This window comes from Oncorhynchus tshawytscha, linkage group LG01 (genome assembly GCF_018296145.1).
Source record: "Oncorhynchus tshawytscha isolate Ot180627B linkage group LG01, Otsh_v2.0, whole genome shotgun sequence".
In the NCBI taxonomy this organism is placed as follows: Eukaryota; Metazoa; Chordata; class Actinopteri; order Salmoniformes; family Salmonidae; genus Oncorhynchus; species Oncorhynchus tshawytscha.
The window spans coordinates 58962382-58983177 of record NC_056429.1 but is presented as its reverse complement, the minus strand read 5'-3'; the positions used below and the strand labels follow the sequence as shown (position 1 = coordinate 58983177).

The 20796-nt window shown below is 44.3% G+C and overlaps 1 protein-coding gene across 7 annotated transcripts in view; it reads right to left on the bottom strand.

Moving 5' to 3' along the window:
• The window catches only part of LOC112254357 (bifunctional heparan sulfate N-deacetylase/N-sulfotransferase 2), a 191991-nt gene that overhangs the window by 35887 nt on the left and 135308 nt on the right, over window positions 1-20796 (bottom strand). For 5 of the 7 annotated variants that reach the window (XM_024426858.2, XM_024426849.2, XM_024426907.2 and 2 more), the window contains one exon: window positions 147-198. The exons of 1 other annotated variant lie outside the window; for it this stretch is intronic. The gene's annotated coding sequence lies outside the window, so the exon portion shown is untranslated. Of the gene's footprint in view, window positions 1-146; window positions 199-8356; window positions 8475-20796 lie in introns of those variants that run through there. One more of the 7 variants, XM_024426898.2, reaches the window with a different exon arrangement.

The following is a 20796-nucleotide window of genomic DNA, read 5'->3' as shown; positions in this document are numbered from 1 at the left end:
GTTGGTGGTCATACCTGGAAAAGAATGGACGTGGGGTAATAGCGACTAGGGTAAGGATCTGACTGAGACTGGGGGGTAAACAGAGGTATATAAGAGGTGGTAGGTTTGAGGTGGTGTTATGACAGGAGGAAGCAGAGAGGTCTCACCTGAAAAAAGGCGTGTGTGTCTTATCTAACGAGGTTGGTCAGGCAGGAAAACCTGTGAGGGAGAGAGCAGAAAGAAAGAACATGAGAATGCAGTGCTGAGATTTCCCCATCTAAAGAGTGGGTGTTCAGTGTATTTTCTATCTACATAGCGCCCAGTCATCCTCCCAGCCACACAGACAAGCCTTCGGGTAAGAGAGAGAAAAACAGAAAGAGACAGAGCGTTTGACCCTGAACACAACCATGAGTCCCACAGGGCTCCCAGTGAATTTGACAGATTTTACAGCTGACATTTAAGACAGAAACCGGCCCCAAGAGCAGGTCCAGGACGGTTAAGCCCAACGATGTGGGGGAGAGGAGAGGGAAATGAGCTGGTCACTGACCATTTCACACCAAGGCCAAAGTGATTCATTGAGCTTCCTGCTCCACTCCTCCTTATATACACTGCTCAAAAAAATAAAGGGAACACTTAAACAACACAATGTAACTCCAAGTCAATCACACTTCTGTGAAATCAAACTGTCCACTTAGGAAGCAACACTGATTGACAATACATTTCACATGCTGTTTGTGCAAATGGAATAGACAACAGGTGGAAATTATAGGCAATTAGCAAGACACCCCCAATAAAGGAGTGGTTCTGCAGGTGGTGACCACAGACCACTTCTCAGTTCCTATGCTTCCTGGTTGATGTTTTGGTCACTTTTGAATGCTGGCGGTGCTTTCACTCTAGTGGTAGCATGAGACGGAGTCTACAACCAACACAAGTGGCTCAGGTAGTGCAGCTCATTCAGGATGGCACATCAATGCGAGCTGTGGCAAGAAGGTTTGCTGTGTCTGTCAGCGTAGTGTCCAGAGCATGGAGGCGCTACCAGTAGACAGGCCAGTACATCAGGAGATGTGGAGGAGGCCGTAGGAGGGCAACAACCCAGCAGCAGGACCGCTACCTCGGCCTTTGTGCAAGGAGGAGCACTGCCAGAGCCCTGCAAAATTACCTCCAGCAGGCCATAAATGTGCATGTGCCTGCTCAAATGGTCAGAAACAGACTCCATGAGGGTGGTATGAGGGCCCGACGTCCACAGGTGGGGGCTCTGCTTACAGCCCAACACCGTGCAGGACGTTTGGCATTTGCCAGAGAACACCAAGATTAGCAAATTCGCCACTGGCGTCCTGTGCTCTTCACAGATGAAAGCAGGTTCACACTGAGCACATGTGACAGACGTGACAGAGTCTGGAGACGCCGTGGAGAACGTTCTGCTGCCTGCAACATCCTCCAGCATGACCGGTTTGGTGGTGGGTCAGTCATGGGGGCATTTCTTTGGGGGGGCTGCACAGCCCTCCATGTGCTCGCCAGAGGTAGCCTGACTGCCATTAGGTACCGAGATGAGATCCTTGGACCCCTTGTGAGACCATATGCTGGTGCGGTTGGCCCTGGGTTCCTCCTAATGCAAGACAATGCTAGACCTCATGTGGCTGGAGTGTGTCAGCAGTTCCTGCAAGAGGAAGGCATTGATGCTATGGACTGGCCTGCACGTTCCCCAGACCCCAGAATCCAATTGAGCATATCTGGGACATCATGTCTCGCTCCATCCACCAACGGCCACGTTGCACCACAGACTGTCCAGGAGTTGGCGGATGCTTTAGTCCAGGTCTGGGAGGAGATCCTTCAGGAGACCATCCGCCACCTCATCAGGAGCATGCCCAGGCGTTGTAGGGAGGTCATACAGGCACGTGGAGGCCACACACACTACTGAGCCTCATTTTGACTTGTTTTAAGGACATTACATCAAAGTTGGATCAGCCTGTAGTGTGGTTTTCCACTTTAATTTTGAGTGTGACTCCAAATCCAGACCTCCATGGGTTGATACTCCTGTCAGTAGCAGTGGCCCGGAGCTCTCGCCCTGAGCAGCTTATAAAGCCTAAATGCTGAAGCTGCTGACGGCTGGAGGAGCAGGCTTGAACCGTATTAGGTCCTCCTCCTCACCCCGGGCTAGTCTGGCTCACACTGGGGAGGGAGGACTAAACCACAGAGAGAAGGAGAGACTCCGACTACTAATCCCACAGACCCCACCCTGCTGCAGACTGGATCAGCAGACACAAACAGGGCAGCAGGTGGGAGCTGGGGAGGTATGTGTGTGTGTGTGTGGGGCAGGGTTCTCTCTCAAAGGTGTGTGAAAGAGAGATAAAGTGCGCAAGAGAGTATATTGGGCATCAAAAACAAACTGAACAAGCTCATCCTGAATGAGTGCCGATCTGGAACATAAAGCCCACAGAGATTTTTCCTAGAAAGAAAGTTAAGCATTTCTCTTTCAAACCCTCTCCTTATTTTACTGCATCCTGATTATAGAAGCGCTACAGTATATAGGAGGGCAGGCAGATAAAGAGTGGAAATGAGGGGACTCTGACGACCTCTATCACAGGACCAGATGGGTTCCTGGGTTGGAAAGTCCCTGATAATACTTCAAATCACACAGAGCATTACATACCAAACTATCCATATGCCGGACAGATGCCCTGTTATTAATTCTGGTAGTTTAAATTATTGATGTATTTTCTTTACACTCGGAAGAGAGCAGCCATGTGTTTTTAAATGAGGCGAGATAAGACAGGGAAGCAGAGGGCAGAGGGAATGACAGATCAGACGATAACAGAGGTTATTCGATCTAGAGAAGATTTAAGAATGCTGCAAGATTGTATGATAGCGAATAAGGCTCCAGTCTATGTAAGCACACACACAAACACCATTGCAGTCCTACACCTGGGTTTGCTCTTACGATTGTCTCTATTAAGGACCAGCATGCATCCTGTCCACACCATTCGACTGACCCCTGACCTGAGACTACCGTATACCAGAGGGCCCGGTGGGAGGCCGCTGTTTCTACTGGTGCCTCACATTCCACAGATTCATCCAGGCAAGATGATGAGGAGTTGACCTAAGACACAGGTCTAGGTTCAGATTACCCTACCCTAATAACTTTAACAATGGGGGGGGGCAATACTTACATCATTGTCTAGTGGCAACAACTTCATCCTACCAAGTCAGTACATTCAATGCAGGAATCCACCAGTAGGGGGAGATAGGCCCACAGTAACACAATGACTGGGCTCCTTTGAAGGCAACATGAGAGAAGGGCAGGGGACTGTTATGTGGCCCCAGGGGTGTCTTATTTATTCACTCACAGGTGCGCTGCCTCATGGTCAGTATAACCTATGACTTATCCAACACTTACAAAGAGCCTGGAAACCCTGATAAATGGGGTCAAAAAAGCAAAGCCTCAAATTGCATTTTGTGAGGGCCAATGGCAAGACTGAGAACAATAGACTTAAAATGCTGCTCTTGGAGATCCATGTTTAAAAAATAAATAAATACTTTAAGTGGAGGTTACCATGAATATGTATCTCCTAAATAGGGCATAGGGTCAGATTAGGGTACATGGCTGGCCTGAATTGAATCGGATAAATTGAGAGAAACTGTATATGTGCGTGTAATTCACCTAGCCGAAAGGATGGATCGAGAAGCCTGCTGTGTTGATCAGATGCATGTCCATCTACTGGAATATCAAGAGGGACGAGAACCACTGTGTTTGCTCTGTGAACCAAAAAGCAGACGGAACAAAGGGAAGAAAGGAAAACATGAAGTCCTCCCCCTCTTCAACCCTCCTCTGTTCGGACCCCGGGGTCATGCACCCAAAAGCCCAATCAGAGGAATGCTGACCATCAAATTCCGGGAGGAAATGCCCTCCCTCCCTCTCTCCATCCATCCATCCCCCTAAGGGGTTCCAACAGAACAGCATGCCCGGTAGACTGTGAGCAGCGCTGACACCTAACATGAAACAAGCAGGCAGGAGGGTTGGTTGTATTTCTCTGCACGTTTGTTCCTTGTTGTTGAGTGATCTTGGAATAAGGTTGTTCAGCAACGATGAGAGCGACAGATCTGCCGGTTTTCCCCAGTGTTACATGAAAGCTGAACTCTGTGTGTTTGTTTAGCAGGTTATGAATTTGTATGAGGGTCGATAGAAGAGCTCTCTACTCTCTCATACCGCAGGACTATAATGGAGTGTTCTGGACTCCGATAAGTCCCTCTCTTCATTCGTTTTCTCCTTCGTTGCCATGGAGTTTGTCTGGCTTCAAACACTGTGGATATCTTCTCTTTAGCTGGAGGCCAGGCACTGAGTCTATGGTAATAGATAGATTAGAACATACTCGCCTATATATTTTTTATAATCGTATAAACTTCGGGCATTAAAACTGGGCCGGTTTCCCAGATACAGATTAAAACTAGTCCTGGACTTAAAGTCAATTACAATGTAGATTCGCCATTGAGAATGCTTTTTAGTTTGGGACTAGGCTTTATCCGTGTCTGGGAAACCAGCCCCAAGGGTGCTACAAAGCCCATGAAAGCAAAAAAATGTGGTCATCTATGGTATTTTAAATAGTACCTATCACTTGAGTTGACCATAACCCTCAGCTAATGTTCAACTACAACACGTTCACAATTGAGTGTAGTAATAAAACAGCAAAGGTCAACATCTAAAGGAAAGGATAGTTAATAGATGGAGCTCATAGAAAAACCATGAACAATGATCCAACCATTCTGATCATTATCTCTTCCTGACTAGCAACACTCTATTGGAGTTATGAGTAGATCATAACATGGACTGCTATGTGAGCCAGCACCGACTGATAGAAACTCAGCAAAAAAATAAACGTCCTCTCACTGTCAACTGCGTTTATTTTCAGCAAACTTTACATGTGTAAATATTTGCATGAACATATTAAGATTCAACAACTGAGACATAAACTGAACAGGTTCCACAGACATGTGACTAACTGAAATAGAATAATGTGTCCCTGAAAAAAGGGGAGGTCAAAATTACAAAAAAAATGACAAAAATAACAGTCAGTATTTGGTGTGGCCACCAGCTGCATTAAGTACTGCAGTGCATCTCCTCCTCATGGGCTGCGACAGTTCTCTCTGTGAGATGTTCCCCCACTCTTCCACCAAGGCACCTGCAAGTTCCCGGACATTTCTGGGGGGAATGGCCCTAGCCCTCACCCTCAGATCTAACTGGTCCCAGATGTGCTCAATGGGATTGAGATCTGAACTCTTCGCTAGCCATGGCAGAACACGGACATTCCTGTCTAGCAGGAAATAATGCACAGAACGAGCAGTATGGCTGGTGGCATTGTCATGCTGGAGGGTAACCCCTCCAGGATGAGCCTGCAGGAAGGGTACCACATGAGGGAGGAGGATGTCTTCCCTGTAAGCACAGCATTGAGATTGCCTGCAATGACAACAAGCTCAGTCCGATGATGCTGTGACACACCACCCTAGACCATGACAGACCCACCACCTCCAAATCGATCCCGCTCAAATCGATCCCGTACAGGCCCCGGTGTACGCTCATTCCTTCAACGATAACCTCGAATCCGACCATCACCCCTGGTGAGACAAAACCGTGACTTGTCAGTGAAGAGCACTTTTTGCCAGTCCTGTCTGGTCCAGCGACGGTGGGTTTGTGCCCATAGGCGACGTTGTTGCCGGTGATATCTGGTGAGGACCTGCCTTACAACAGGCCTACAAGCCCTCAGTCCAGCCTCTCTCAGCCTATTGCGGACAGTCTGAGTACTGATGGAGGGATTGTGCGTTCCTGGTGTAACTCATGCAGTTGTTGTTCCCATCCTGTACCTGTCCTGCAGGTGTGATGTTCGGATGTACTGATCCTATGCAGGTGTTGTTACACGTGGTCTGCCGATCAGCTGTCTGTCCGGTCTCCCTGTAGCGCTGTCTTAGGCGTCTCACAGTACGGACATTGCAATTTATTGCCCTGGCCACATCTACAGTCCTCATGCCTCCTTGCAGTGTGCCTAAGGCACATTCACGCAGATGAGCAGGGACACTGGGAATCTTTCTTTTGGTGCTTTTCAGAGTCAGTAGAAAGGCCTCTTTAGTGTCCTAAGTTTTTATAACTGTGACCTTAATTGCCTACCATCTGTAAGCTGTTGGTGTCTTAACGACCGTTCCACAGGTGCATGTTCATTAGTTGTTTATGGTTCATTGTACAAGCATGGGAAACAGTGTTAAATTTTTTACGAATTATCTTTGAAAGACAGGGTCCTGAAAAAGGGACAGTTCTTATTTTGCTGAGTTTAATTAAATTAATTTCCCCATTTCAGCCTATGATAGAAAGACAGAGAGAGGTCTTCTCAGACTGGAAACACAAGATAATTACTGTAAGCTTTTATTTTAAGTCTTTCCATTTATGGTGACTTAGTTCAACTTGATTACCTTTGACTAGAAAATGTAGCAAATGTATTCTCTCCCTCCTGTCATTCAATAGCTTGACAGTTCCTGGAAAGCAATGCAAACACAGCACTGGCAGGCATGGCTTTGTTAGCCAGATGGACAGCTAAAAATATCTACATTGAGTTTGAGACCATGGTCTTAGTTGAGAGGACAGAAGAGGACACACCAAGACTGCTCGGTGCCGCCGAGATAGAGAAAAAAAGTATTCCTCTCTTCATCATCAGCCTCCCAGAGAAAAACATTCAAATATAATCTCCCTCATTAAAGCAGACTAAATATTTAAAGATTAGAGATGGCACTTCATTAAGCAGGCCATCCGTCGCAGCGGAGCACTGGCGCAGGGAGAAAGGAGGGTAGGGAGAGAGATGGATAAGAGAACAGGAGAGAGATAGACAGGAAGAGGGAGACAGACAGCGAGAGGGGGAGAGAGAGGGGGAAAGGGAGAGAGAGAGAGATAGACAGACAGAGAGAGAGAGATGTCACAATATTTACACTGTTACCAGGTGCGTTACCGCTACGGCAAAACCACCGGGGCCCAGTTAATCTCTCCATGGAGTGCCATGCAAACACTAGGGCAGCCAGCTGGAGATAAGGAGGGAATGAGGCAATTGTGGAGGTGGAGAGGGGGAGAAAAAGAGCAGAGGCCTCCATTACCATCTGCGTATCACGCCAGCAGAGCCATGACAAAACAGGGGAATCAGGCGTATATTTTACCAGGCAGGAGAGAGTGGCCCTGGAGTGATGGAGAGGAGATTGAAACAATACAAACCCCAGCTGAGAAAGCACTACTGACAAGAATCAGGCTCAGGGAATCTCAGCAGCAAAACACAGGAAGTATGTGTTGAGGGACTGTGTGTTGTCATTATTCTATGGGATTCTGCTGTGTTCCTTCTACCTCCACCGCGTTCCATTCCCACACGCAACGTTGTTGGTGTTTACGTAATAAACCGCATGCATCTGCACGGCTGGTGGAGGAGCCACATAAGGCCACCCACCGTGTGTGTGTATGTGGGTATGTCAACATTTGAAAGGGAGTGGGGTATCATGAGGTCCACATTCACAGTCATAATTATGGCTAAACCCCACCTATTTCTTAAATGTTTCTTCTTAAAATCTGATTTTAAACCTAACCTTATGCCTAACCATAACGCTTTGAATAAATAGGTATTTTTATCTCCTCAACAATAATAATGCAGTAGTAGCCAAAATAGGAATCAAGGAGGAAATAAGATACATTACCCTATGCTGGAGATTAGTAGACAAGTTGTCTGTATAGTCACTGGGGTTTGGTTGAACAGGAGAGGTAAGGTTGATGTGAGCATTGCCATTGGCCTTGGCATAGGGGTAAGGTGGAAGGCCTGGTGGCTCCGTGTGTGTGTGTGTGTCGGTATGTGTGTGTCAGTCTGGCAGCCAGTACTGAGGAGGCAGTGCGTTCTCAGAGAGCAGGCCAAGGCTATAATCCGAGCGGAAAAGCAGCACGGTCAACACTGTGTTCGTGTGTTTTGAAGTGCTCCTGTTGGGAGTGTGTGCATGCACATCCAGTATGAATGAATTTTTGTATTTATGTTTACTGTTTATGTCCCAGGTGTGTTCTATATTTGTGTATTTCAGAGAGCAGCAATGTGCCTCCCGTTCCCCCTCACTATACATTAATAGCCTGTGTGAATAAGACAGCTTCTTCCTGTCAATGCAATTAAATCTCTGAATGCCACCTTGTTTCAGGCTCCTAAGCAACTTTGCAGTATTATACTTTTTTATGTATTATTTCTCATCATTAGCCCAGAACGCTCTTCACATTTTCATTATGTACAGCTGGAAATAACGCCTCTCTGAAATCCAAAAAGTTAACTCACCAGCATTTCAACCAAGAATATGACTTTCCTGAATTGGTTCCTTTGTCTCGTACCTTCCAAAGCGATTGAATTTATCCCAGGGGCTGCTCCAATATGCCGCCGGCGGAGAAGACGTATTCGGAGTGGACTTTTAGTCCGACTCAGGAGGCGTGCACACCATCCACCGCCTCTGTCCAGTCCCTGGACAATAAAGTTGACAGGCTCAGGGCGAGGATCTATTTCCAGAGAGACATCAGGGACTGTAACTTACTCTGTTTCACGGAATCATGGCTCTCTCTGGATATACAGTCCCCGTCCATACAGCCAGCTGGGTTTTCAATAGATTGTGCAGATAGAAAAACAGAACTCTCCGTGAAGAAGAAAGGCGGTGTAAGTTTAATGATTAACTACTCATGGTGTGATTGTGGTAACGTACAGGAACTCAAGTCCTTTTGTTCACCCAACCTAAAATACCTCACTATCAAATGCCTTTTGATAGTTTTCTTCACAGCCTGGGAATATTCCCCCTCAAGTGGATACCACGACCGCTCAAGGAACTACACTGGACCTTGCGCAAACTGGAAACTGCAAATCCTGAGGCCGCATTTATTATAGCTGGGGAACTTAAAGCAAATCTGATGAAAACGCTACCGAAGATCTATCAACACAGCATCTGCAGTACTCGAACTTCAAAAACTCTCGACCATTGTTACTCTCCCTTCCGGGATGGCTAACAGGCTCTACCCCGACCTCCCTTCGGCAAATCAGATCACGACTCTATTTTGCTCCTCCCTTCCTATAGGCAGAAACTCAAACAGGCAGTGCCTGTGCTAATGTCATTTAACCAGTTAGATTTAGGGGGCACTATTTTAATTTTTGGATGAAAAACGTTCCCGTTTTAAACAAGATATTTTGTCACAGAACTGCCACAGAACTGATGTTACAGGTGAAACCCAGATAGAAATCCAACCAGGAAGTGCCGCATTTTTTGAAACCGCCTGATGCCAATGACTCCTTATATGGCTGTGAATGAGCTACGAATGAGCTTACGTTTTCCACGTTTCCCCCAAGGTGTCTTCAGCATTGTGATGTCTTTTTAGGCATTTCCCTTGAAGAATGGCTGTAAGGGACCATATATGGCATGTGGTCACATGGTGTCTCCCGCAGAAAACCTTGCGTAAAATACTGAGGTAGCCATTTTTCCAATCGCTTCTTATGAGAAACCAACTGCCTCGACGGATATATTATTGAATATATTTGTTAAAAACACCTTGAGGATGGATCCTAAACAACGTTTGCCGTGTTTCTGTCGATATTATGGAGCAAATTTTGAAAAAAGTTTGCCGTTATAGTTGGAGCATTTTTTGGTCGATTTCTCAGCCAAGCATGGTGAAGAAACGGGAGCTTTTGCGCCTACAAAAATAATATTTTTGGAAAAAAGGAACATTTGCTATCTAACTGGGAGTCTCCTGAGTGAAAGCATCCGAAGTTCTTCAAAGGTAAATTATTTTAATTTGGTTGCTTTTCTTATTTTTGTGAAAATGTTGCCTGCTGCCAGCAGAGCCTAGCATAGCATTATGCCATGATAAACTTACACAAATGCTTGTCTAGCGTTGGCTGTAACGCATATTTTGAAAATCTGAGATGACAGTGTTGTTAACAAAAGGCTAAGCTTGTGTTTGAATACATTTAATTTCATTTCATTTGCGATTTTCAGGAAAAGTTTCTAGGGGTATTTATGTCCGTTGAGTTATGCTAATGCGTTTTAGGCTATGATTACGCTCCCGGATACGGGTTTGCTCGTCACAACTGGTTAACACTGGTCTGACCAATCAAAATCCAAAAGGGGGAGGATTGCAAGCCGAAGAACACCATCCCCACAGTGAAGAACGTTAGCTAAGCCAGGAATTTGGGTTAATGTTTGGGTTAAGTTTAGGAGTAGGGTTAGCTAACATGCTAAGTAGCGGCAAAGTAGCTTAAAAAAGTAGTAAGCACCACAACCACCACGACCCATGGGGCGGCGCACAATTGGCTCAGCATCTTCCAGGTTAGGGGACGGTTGGGCCAGCAGGGTTGTCCTTGTCCCATTGCGCACTAGCGACTCCTGTGGCGGGCCAGGTGCACTGTGTTTCCTCCGACACATTGGTGCAACTGGCTTCTGGGTTAAGAGGGCATTGTGTCAAGAAGCAGTGCGGCGTGTTTGGGTTGTGTTTCAAAGGACGCCCAGCTCTCGACCTTGGCCTCTCCCGAGTCCGTATGGGAGTTGCAGCAATGAGATAAGACTAACTACAAATTGGATACCACATAATTGGAGAGAAAAAGGGGTAAAAGTAGAAAAAAAATAAGAAAAAATAAATGAAGTAGTAAGCTAATTACAATGCTAAAGTTGTCCATGATTAGATTCGAACTCGCATCCTTCGCGTTGCTAGACGTTCGCATTATACGCCCACTCATCCACCCAACTTACATTTTTTTCCTTGAGTAACCATCTGCCTTATGTAACCATAGCAAACGTAACATATACACATATACACAGTATTTACATTTACATCTAGTCTATGAGAACAAACTGGGATGTGGCCGGAAGGACATGCTACCAAATTCTCTAAAACGACATTGGAGGTTTATTGTAGAGAAATTAACATTCAATTCTCTGTCAACAGCTCTGGTGGACATTCCTGAAGTCAACATGCCAACTGCCCTCTCCCTCAAAACGAGACATCTTTGGCATTGTGTTTTATGACAAAAAAAGGCCACTAAAATGTGCAGTTATTGTCCCCAGCACAAGGTGCACCTTTGTAATGATCATACTGTTTAATCAGCTTCTTGACATACCTGTCAGGTGGATGGATTATCTTGGAAAGGAGAAATTCTCACTAATTCCAAAAATGTAATGGCATGGGGTCCCCATTGATTTTGTTATAACGTTTGAGTCACTCAGAATAAGAACAGGGCATAAGCATGGCAAAATGTGTAGAAATGCAGGAATTAACTAAAATAATTGTGTTTAACAGTACAGTAAGTGTGTGAACTGACATGAAAACAGTATGCATTTAGTGTGAGCGTAGTCTGTATACACAGAATATGCAAAACAATAAGAACACTTGCTCTTTCCATGACAGACTTATCAGGTGAATCCAGGTGAAAGCAATGATCCCTTATTGATGTCACTAAATCCACTTCACTCTCTGTAGATGATGAAAATTACAGGCCTCATCTTTTTAAGTGGGAGAACTTGCACAATTGGTGGCTGACTAAATACTTTTTTGCCCCACTGTAAGTGCCTTTCAATGGGGTATTCAAGTAGGTTCCATGCGCACCGGTTTGTGTGAAGAACTGCAACGCTGCTGGATTTTTTTACACTAAACAGTTTACCGTGTGTATCAAGAATGGTCCACCACCCAAAGGACATCCAGCCAACTTGACAACCGTGGGAAGCATTGTAGTAAACATGGGCCAGCATCCCTGTGGAAAGCTTTCGACACCTTGCATAGTCCATGCACCGATGAATTGAGGACAAAAGGGGATTGCAACTCAATATAAGGAAGGTGTTCCTAATGTTTGGTATACTCAGTGCATACTGTGCTGTATATACTGTGGTATGTATTGGTATGGGAGATGTTGCTCTCAGGCCATGGCAGTGTCTCTGATCTCACCCTGGGTTCTCACACTAGTCATGCAACGATGAGTCACACCAATTACACACTTACACCCCCTCTGTCACAACAGCTCCAGCCCCCTCCTGGGGGCCAAAGTAGAGACACGACATCCTCATCTCTCCCTCAGCATCAGATTCAGCCTGCCCTCCTAAACTCCTTTATCTCATTAATCTGATTAGCAGTCTTAATCAATGGTTACAGGCTTAACAGCAGCCAGCATAGCTCTGTGACGGTTGGGACTGTCGCTGCTCTCTCAATTGGCCAAACATCTCAGGCTGCTTCCCACGCAATCCCTCTCTGTCCACTTACTACTGTATCCTCCCCTCTGACCAGTTCTCTTCTGCTGGTTCCATTAATTCTGTCTGCCTCAATGTTTTATCCTGCTTTTAAAACACATGGAACAGGCCTTGGGGATGGAAGCTTGGAGATTGACTCCTGATCTAGTAAACGGCCGGAGAGTACAAGTGAGACAGCATATTACAGAACTGAGAACTCCATAACACAGACACTCCGGGTAGACATTCCCCTTAGGCACACAGACCTATGATCAGTTTACCCCACACACACAGAAAAGGCAAAGATGACCTTAGATCAGTGTCTAGGGGTCCATGGCTGTCTGTGGGAGTGTACAGTGGTGACTGACACTAGTGACATGGAGTAAGCAGCTGCAGCACATGCAGAGGAGCCAACCCTTTGGAGCCACATCACCCCCTACATGTCCCCTTGTCGAGGGACAACAGAGGGGTTCAGATCACAGAGTCTCACCTCAGTTTGTGAGTCCACTGGGAGAAAGGCCCAGCACTGTAAAAGCTTATAGACTCAGGCCGGGTGGTTTAAAACACACAACATACTGGGGAACGACCAGTTCATGACAGCTCATGGACGCTGGATATACAAAAAGACCGACATATAGGCATACCCTGAGCACCATGGAACATAGGCCTTCTATAGCTTGCTAGCTACCGCTACACCGGATTACAGTACGCTGCTGATTTGTGTGAGTAGGCCAGTACTGCTAGTGCTGCTATTATTGCTATTATTAAATCCAAACTATAACAGACAACCCTGAGAAATGTCTTATCTGCAGAGATTAATCACACAGAGAAATCAGCTAATTGTTATTTGTGCAGTAATGACAGACAGCTAAATAAATTGGCAATTTAAACCAAAGCCACAAAAAAAAAAAACAAGGCCAAATTCCTCAGGTGGATATCTACAGACTCAGGGACAAAGTACAGGCTCGCACAGACAGAGATTGAAAAAACACATTAATAATGTCTTATGCAATCTAACTACCGAAAGTTTTCTAAAGTTAACTTTTGAAAGACACACATACAAATGGTAGTCGGAGAGCAGCAGTTTTTGCGTCTGTTGTTGACGGACACAAAAACTGTCTGAATTAGGCTTGGGCAGTATGCCGTATACCGGGGTAGTTGCAAGTAGCCAACGGATAGATTTTCAATACCATCAATACAGTTAAAAAAATGACTGAAGTTTTCAATAAATTATAATAGTACTAGTAGTAGTAGTTGATGCCAATCGCACAGGTGTGTGTCAAGAACTACAAGCTGCTGGGGTTTTCTACGCTCAACAGTTTCCTGTGTATCAAGAAGGTTCCACCATACAACATGTGCCAGTATCTCTGTGGAATGCTTTCTTACCCATGTAGAGTCCATGCCCCGACAATTTGAGGCTGTTCTGAGGGTAAAAAGGGTGGTGCAACTCAATATTAGGAAGGTGTTCATGTTTTGTACACTCAGTGTACATTAGTGCCGCACATTCGGCAGAAAATAGCTTAATTTTCATTAGATGACAACAGAAGTGCAACGGTATTTGGCTGGCAGCCACACAAGTAAATTAGCTTACAATGAAAAAGCAAGGTATTTTTCCAAAAAAGATCCATGGCCTTTATATTTCTAATGTTTACCGTTGAAATAATGTTGCCAACTACATTTCTTAATGTTTTCTTTAAAGTTAATCTTGCATTTTAAATGGCAAAAGTAGGCTACAATGAGAAAAGTACCGGAGAAAACCAGCTACACATCAGTCAGAGCGCTGTCTACTGATAGAATGCCCGTTCATAAATTCTCAGAGTAGAGAAGATGCCAAGCAGAAATTACAATAGGAATTATTTTAAATCTGCATTTACAAAATGCAGCAAGGTATTTCTTATATGGTTTTATATTTTTTTTTGGTGTGAAAAAAGCAAAATTCTGCATTAACGTGATCCCTAAGTTTAACTTTGTTGTTAAGCAAGAATGTGGCTGAATTGATAAGGAGCATAATTTAGTGTTAGCTTTGCCCGAGCGACTCCAGACTCCACACAGACACAGCATGTAACACCTTGCTCCAGAGCCAGTACGGTTCTTCCTTCAGACAAGCATGAGTAAAAACTTTGCACAATGTCTCACGTTCACTATTGCTTGTAAATGTCCAAACTCACCAAAAATGACATTTGGTAACTCCTACCTACAGTGCATTCGGAAAGTATTCAGAACCCTTACATTATTCCACATTTTGTTAGGTCACAGCCTTATTCTAAAATTGATTAAATTGTTTTTTTCCCCCTCATCAATCTACACACAATAACCCATAATGACAAAGCAAAAACATAATGTTTTACAGAAGAATTCAGACCGTTTACTCAGTACCTTGTTGAAGCACCTTTGGCAGCGATTATAGCTTTGAGTATTCTTGGGTTGATGCTACAGGCTTGGCACACTTGCATCTGGGGACTTTTTCCCATTCTTCTCTGCAGATCCTCTCAAGCTCTGTCAGGTTGGATGGGGAGCGTCACTGCACAGCTACGTTCAGTAACATCTAGAGATGTTTGATCAGGTTCAAGTCCGGGCTCTGGCTGGGCCAGTCAAGGACATTCAGAGACCTGTCCCATAGCCACTCCTGCGTTGTCTTGGCTGTGTGCTTAGGGTCGTTGTCCTGGCTGTGTGCTTAGGTTCGTTGTCCTGTTGGAAGGTGAACCTTCACCCCAGTCTGAGGTCCTGAGTGCTCTGGAGCAGGTTTTCATCAAGGATCTCTGTACTTTGCGCGGTTCCTCTTTGCCTCGATCCTGACTAGTCTCCCCGTCCCTGCCGCGGAAAAACATCCCCACAGCATGATGCTGCCACCACCATGCTTCACCGTAGGGATGGTGCCAGGTTTCCTCCAGAAATGACGCTTGGCATTCAGGCCAAAGAGTTGAATGTTGGTTTCATTAGACCAGAGAATCTTGTTTCTCACGGTCTGAGAGTCTCCAAGCGCAATGTCATGTGCCTTTTACTGAGGAGTGGCTTCTGTCTGGCCACTCTACAATAAAGGCTTGGTTGGCGGAGTACTGCAAAGATGGTTGTACTTCTGGAAGGTTCTCCCATCTGCACAGAGGAACTCTGGAGCTCTGTTATATTGACCATCGGGTTCTTGATCACTTCCCTGACCAAGGCCCTTCTCCCCCGATTGCTCAGTTTGGCTGGGTGGCCAGCTCTAGGAAGAGCCTTCGTGGTTCCAAACTTCTTCCATTTAAGAATGATGGAAGCCACTGTGCACTTGGGGACCTTCAATGTTGTAGAAATTGTTCCGTACCCTTCCCCAGATCTGTGCCTCAACACAATCTTGTCTCGGACCTCTACGGACAATTCTTTCGACCTCATGGCTTGGTTTTTGTCCTGACATGCACTGTCAACTGTGGGACCTTATGAAGACAGGTGTGTGCCTTTTCAAATTATATCCAATCAATTGAATTTACCACAGGTGGACTCCATTCAAGTTGTTGAAACATCGAAAGGATGATCAATGGAAACAGGATGCACCTGAGCTCAATTTTCGAGTCTCATAGCAAAGGGTCTGAATACATATGTAAATAAGGTATTTCTGTTTTAAAAAAATATATACATTTGCTAAAAATTCTAAAAACATGTTTTCTGCTTTGTCATTATTGGGTATTGTGTATAGATTGATAAATATGCTTGTTAGATTATTTAGCTACCAGCCCAAAAGGGAAATTTGCTATTACTTCTGGCAATAGAAAGAAGCCCAATGTTTTTTTCTTGCATTTTTTGGGCACCCCACTTGTGTATGAAGCCGGTAATGAGAAGGACGGTATGACAATATGAAAATCTGGATACCACCCAACTCTAGTTTGAATGATTCTGAAAGACAGAAAGCGAGAAAAAGAAGAGGAGTGAGGGAAGAAGGCATTACTGTAGAGGACAGTATCTAGGGGGGCTCTGTGGGCAGAGGTAGTCCTCCAAAACCATACAGATTGATCACCTCTTGCTCCTGTCACAGCTCAGAGAGGTGGTTGGGAGATTTTTAATTGGCCGGCAGTTGCCCACTGCTTCCTAAAGCCCAGTGCTGTCAGAGGTGCACAAAGAAAACAGACCACCTACACCCTCTTTCGCTCTCTCTGTCCAGTCAAGTAGTGCTGAACGATAGTGATGCACAGATTGACTCATAACCCGCAGTACCCGCGATTATATACAGGGTCATGAAATATTGTGTGGATGAAGGGCAGGTGGCTGGTGGGCAGGTTGAATGAATAGAAAATGAATTAAAAAATCCATAAATGTACAATTCTTGTGGAACTAAGCTACAGTTGAGTTCGGGAAGTTTACATACACTAAGTTTTGCAACTGTACATGGGGACAAAGATCATACTTTTTGGAGAAATGTCCTCTGGTCTGATGAAACAAAAATATAACTGTTTGGCCATAATGACCATCGTTATGTTAGGAGGAAAAAGGGGGAGGCTAGCAAGCCGAAGAACACCATCCCAACCGTGAAGCACGGGGGTGGCAGCATCATGTTGTGGGGGTGCTTTGCTGCAGGAGAGACTGGTGCACTTCACAAAATAGATGGCATCATGAGTTAGGAAAATTACGTGGATATATTGAAGCAACATCTCAAGACATCAGTCTGTAAATTAAAGCTTGGTCGCAAATGGGTCTTCCAAATGGACAATGACCCCAAGCATACTTCCAAAGTTGTGGCAAAATGGCTTAACTTCTTCGATATAGGGGGCACTCTTAATTTTTGGATGAAAAACGTTCCCGTTTTAAACAAGATATTTTGTCACGAAAAGATGCTCGACTATGCATATAATTGACAGCTTTGGAAAGAAAACACTCTGACATTTCCAAAACTGCAAAGATATTGTCTGTGAGTGCCACAGAACTGACGTTAGAGAAAAAACCCAGATAAAAATACAATCAGGAAGTGCCGCATTTTTTCAAACCGCCTCATGGCAATGACTCCTTATATGGCTGTGGAGGAGCTAGGAGTCAGCTGACCTTTTCCACGTTTTCCCCAAGGTGTCTGCAGCATTGTGACGTATTTGTAGGCATATCATTGGAAGATTGACCCTAAGAGACTACATTTACCAGGTGGTCGCTTGGTGTCCTCCGTCGCAATTATTGCGTAATCTCCAGCTGCAGTATTTTTCCGTTTTCTTCGGATGAGAAGCCAGCTGCCACCACTGATAGATTATCGAATAGATATGTGAAAAACACCTTGAGGATTGATTCTAAACAACGTTTGCCATGTTTCTGTCGACATTATGGAGCTAATTTGGAAAAAAGTTCGGCGTTGTAAGTGACTGCATTTTCATTTTTTTTCTTAGCCAAACATGATGAACAAAACAAAGCGATTTCTCTTACACAAATAATCTTTTTGGAAAAAATGAACATTTGCTATCTAACTGAGTCTCGTCATTGAAAACATCCGAAGTTCTTCAAAGGTAAATTATTTTATTTGAATGCTTTTCTTGTTGTGAAAATGTTGCCTGCTGAATGCTAGGCTTAATGCTATGCTAGGCTATCAATACTCTTACACAAATGCTTGTGTAGCTTTGGTTAAAGCATATTTTGAAAATCTGAGATGACAGTGTTGTTAACAAAAGGCTAAGCTTGTGTTTCAATATATTTATTTCATTTCATTTGCGATTTTCATGAATAGGAAACGTTGCGTTATGGTAATGGGCTTGAGGCTATGATTACGCTCCCGGATACGGGATTGCTCGACGCTAGAGGTTAAGGACAACAAAGTCAAGGTATTGGAGTGGCCATCACAAAGCCCTAACCTCAATCAGGCCTGACTGTATGTGCATCAAATAGCCTACACGCCAATCGCCAAATGCTTTTGGGAACGGGCAGAAATAGTTCATGTCGATCCACTGAGGAAAAAGGGACAATTCAAGAAGGGAAAAGATGTGAAATGGAGAGTTGAAAATAAAGAGAAGACCAGAAAAATAATGTTTGGGAAAGATTTGGTGAAGTGGTAAAAAAGGATGATAGCAGTGCAAGCTATGTTATCTGTGATGATTGTGAGGAGTTATACAAATTCGACAGTCACCTGAAGGATCTGTAGAAGGTCTGTATGGAGGAGTGGGCCATAATCCCTGCTGCAGTGTGTGCAAACCTGGTCAAGAACTACAGGAAACGTATGATCTCTGTAATTGCAGACAAAGGTTTCTGTACCAAATACTAAGTTCTGCTTTTCTGATGTATCAAATATTTATGTCATGCAATAAAATGCTAATTAATTACTTAAAAATCATACAATTTGATTTTCTGGATTTTTGTTATAGATTCCGTCTCTCACAGTTGAAGTGTACCTATGATAAAAATTACAGACCTCTACACGCTTTGTTAGTAGGAAAACCTGCAAAAACGGCAGTGTATCAAATACTTGTTCTCCCCACTGTGTGTTGTGTGTGTGTGTGTGTGTGTGTGTGTGTGTGTGTGTGTGTGTGTGTATGTGTATGTGTATGTATGTATGTATGTATGTATGTATGTATGCATGCATGTATGTGTCTGTATGTATGTGTCTATGTCTGTATGTAAATACGTGTATGTACAGTGGGGCAAAAATGTATTTAGTCAGCCACCAATTGTGCAAGTTCTCCCACTGAAAAAGATGAGAGAGGCCTGTCATTTTCATCATAGGTACACTTCAACTATGACAGACAAAATTAGAAAAAAAAATCCAGAAAATCACACTGTAGGATTTTTAATGAATTTATTTGCAAATTATGGTGGAAAATAAGTATTTGGTCGATAACAAAAGTTTCTCAATACTTTGTTATTTACCTTTTGTTGGCAATGACAGAGGTCAAACATTTTCTGTAAGTCTTCACAAGGTTTTCACACACTGTTGCTGGTATTTCGGCCCTTTCCTCCATGTAGATCTCCTCTAGAGCAGGGATGTTTTGGGGCTGTTGCTGGGCAACACGGACTTTCAACTCCCTCCAAAGATTTTCTATGGGGTTGAGATCTGGAGACTGGCTAGGCCACTCCAGGACCTTGAAATGCTTCTTACGAAGCCACTCCTTCGTTGCCCGGGCGGTGTGTTTGGGATCATTGTCATGCTGGAAGACCCAGCCACGTTTCATCTTCAATGCCCTTGCTGATGGAAGGAGGTTTTCACTCAAAATCTCACAATACATGGCCCCATTCATTCTTTCCTTTACACGGATCAGTCGTCCTGGTCCCTTTGCAGAAAAACAGCCCCAAAGCATGATGTTTCCACCCCCATGCTTTACAGTAAGTATGGTGTTCTTTGGATGCAACTCAGCATTCTTTGTCCTCCAAACACGACGAGTTGAATTTTTTACCAAAAAGTTATATTTTGGTTTCATCTGACCGTATGACATTCTCCCAATCTTCTTCTGGATCATCCAAATGCTCTCCAGCAAACTTCAGACGGTCCTGGACATGTACTGGCTTAAGCAGGGGGACACGTCTGGCACTGCAGGATTTGAGTCCCTGGCGGCGTAGTATGTTACTGATGGTAGGCTTTGTTACTTTGGTCCCAGCTCTCTGCACGTCATTCACTAGGTGGGGGGAGATCTTGCGTGGAGCCCCAGATCGAGGGAGATTATCAGTGGTCTTGTATGCCTTACATTTCCTAATAATTGCTCCCACAGTTGATTTCCTTAAACCAAGCTGCTTACCTATTGCATATTCAGTCTTCCCAGCCTGGTGCAGGTCTACAATTTTGTTTCTGGTGTCCTTTGACAGTTCTTTGGTCTTGGCCATAGTGGAGTTTGGAGTGTGGCTGTTTGAGGTTGTGGACAGGTGTCTTTTATACTGATAACAAGTTCAAACAGGTGCCATTAATACAGGTAACGAGTGGAGGACAGAGGAGCCTCTTAAAGAAGAAGTTACAGGTCTGTGAGAGCCAGAAATCTTGCTTGCTTGTAGGTGACCAAATACTTATTTTCCACCATCTTTTGCAAATAAATTCATTAAAAATCCTACAATGTGATTTTCTTGATTTTTTTCCCCCTCATTTTGTCTGTCCTAGTTGAAGTGTACCTATGATGAAAATTACAAGCCTCTCATCTTTTTAAGTGGGAGAACTTGCACAATTGGTGGGACAACTTGCACAACTTGCCCCACTGTATGTATGTATGTATGTATGTATGTATGGATGTCAAAAAATAAAGGGAACACTAAAATAACATCCTAGATCTGAATGAATTAAATATTCTTATTAAATACTTTTTTCTTTACATAGTTGAATGTGCTGACAACAAAATCACACAAAAATTATCAATGGAAATCAAATGTATCAACCCATGGAGGTCTGGATTTGGAGTCACACTCAAAATTAAAGTGGAAAACCAAACTACAGGCTGATCCAACTTTGATGTAATGTCCTTAAAACAAGTCAAAATGAGTCTCAGTAGTGTGTGTGGCCTCCACGTGCCTGCATGACCTCCCTACAACACCTGGGCATGCTCCTGATGAGGTGGCGGATGGTCTGAGGGATTTCCTCCCAGACCTGGACTAAAGCATTCGCCAACTCCTGGACAGTCTGTGGTGCAACGTGGGGTTGGTGGATGGAGCGAGACGTGATGTCCC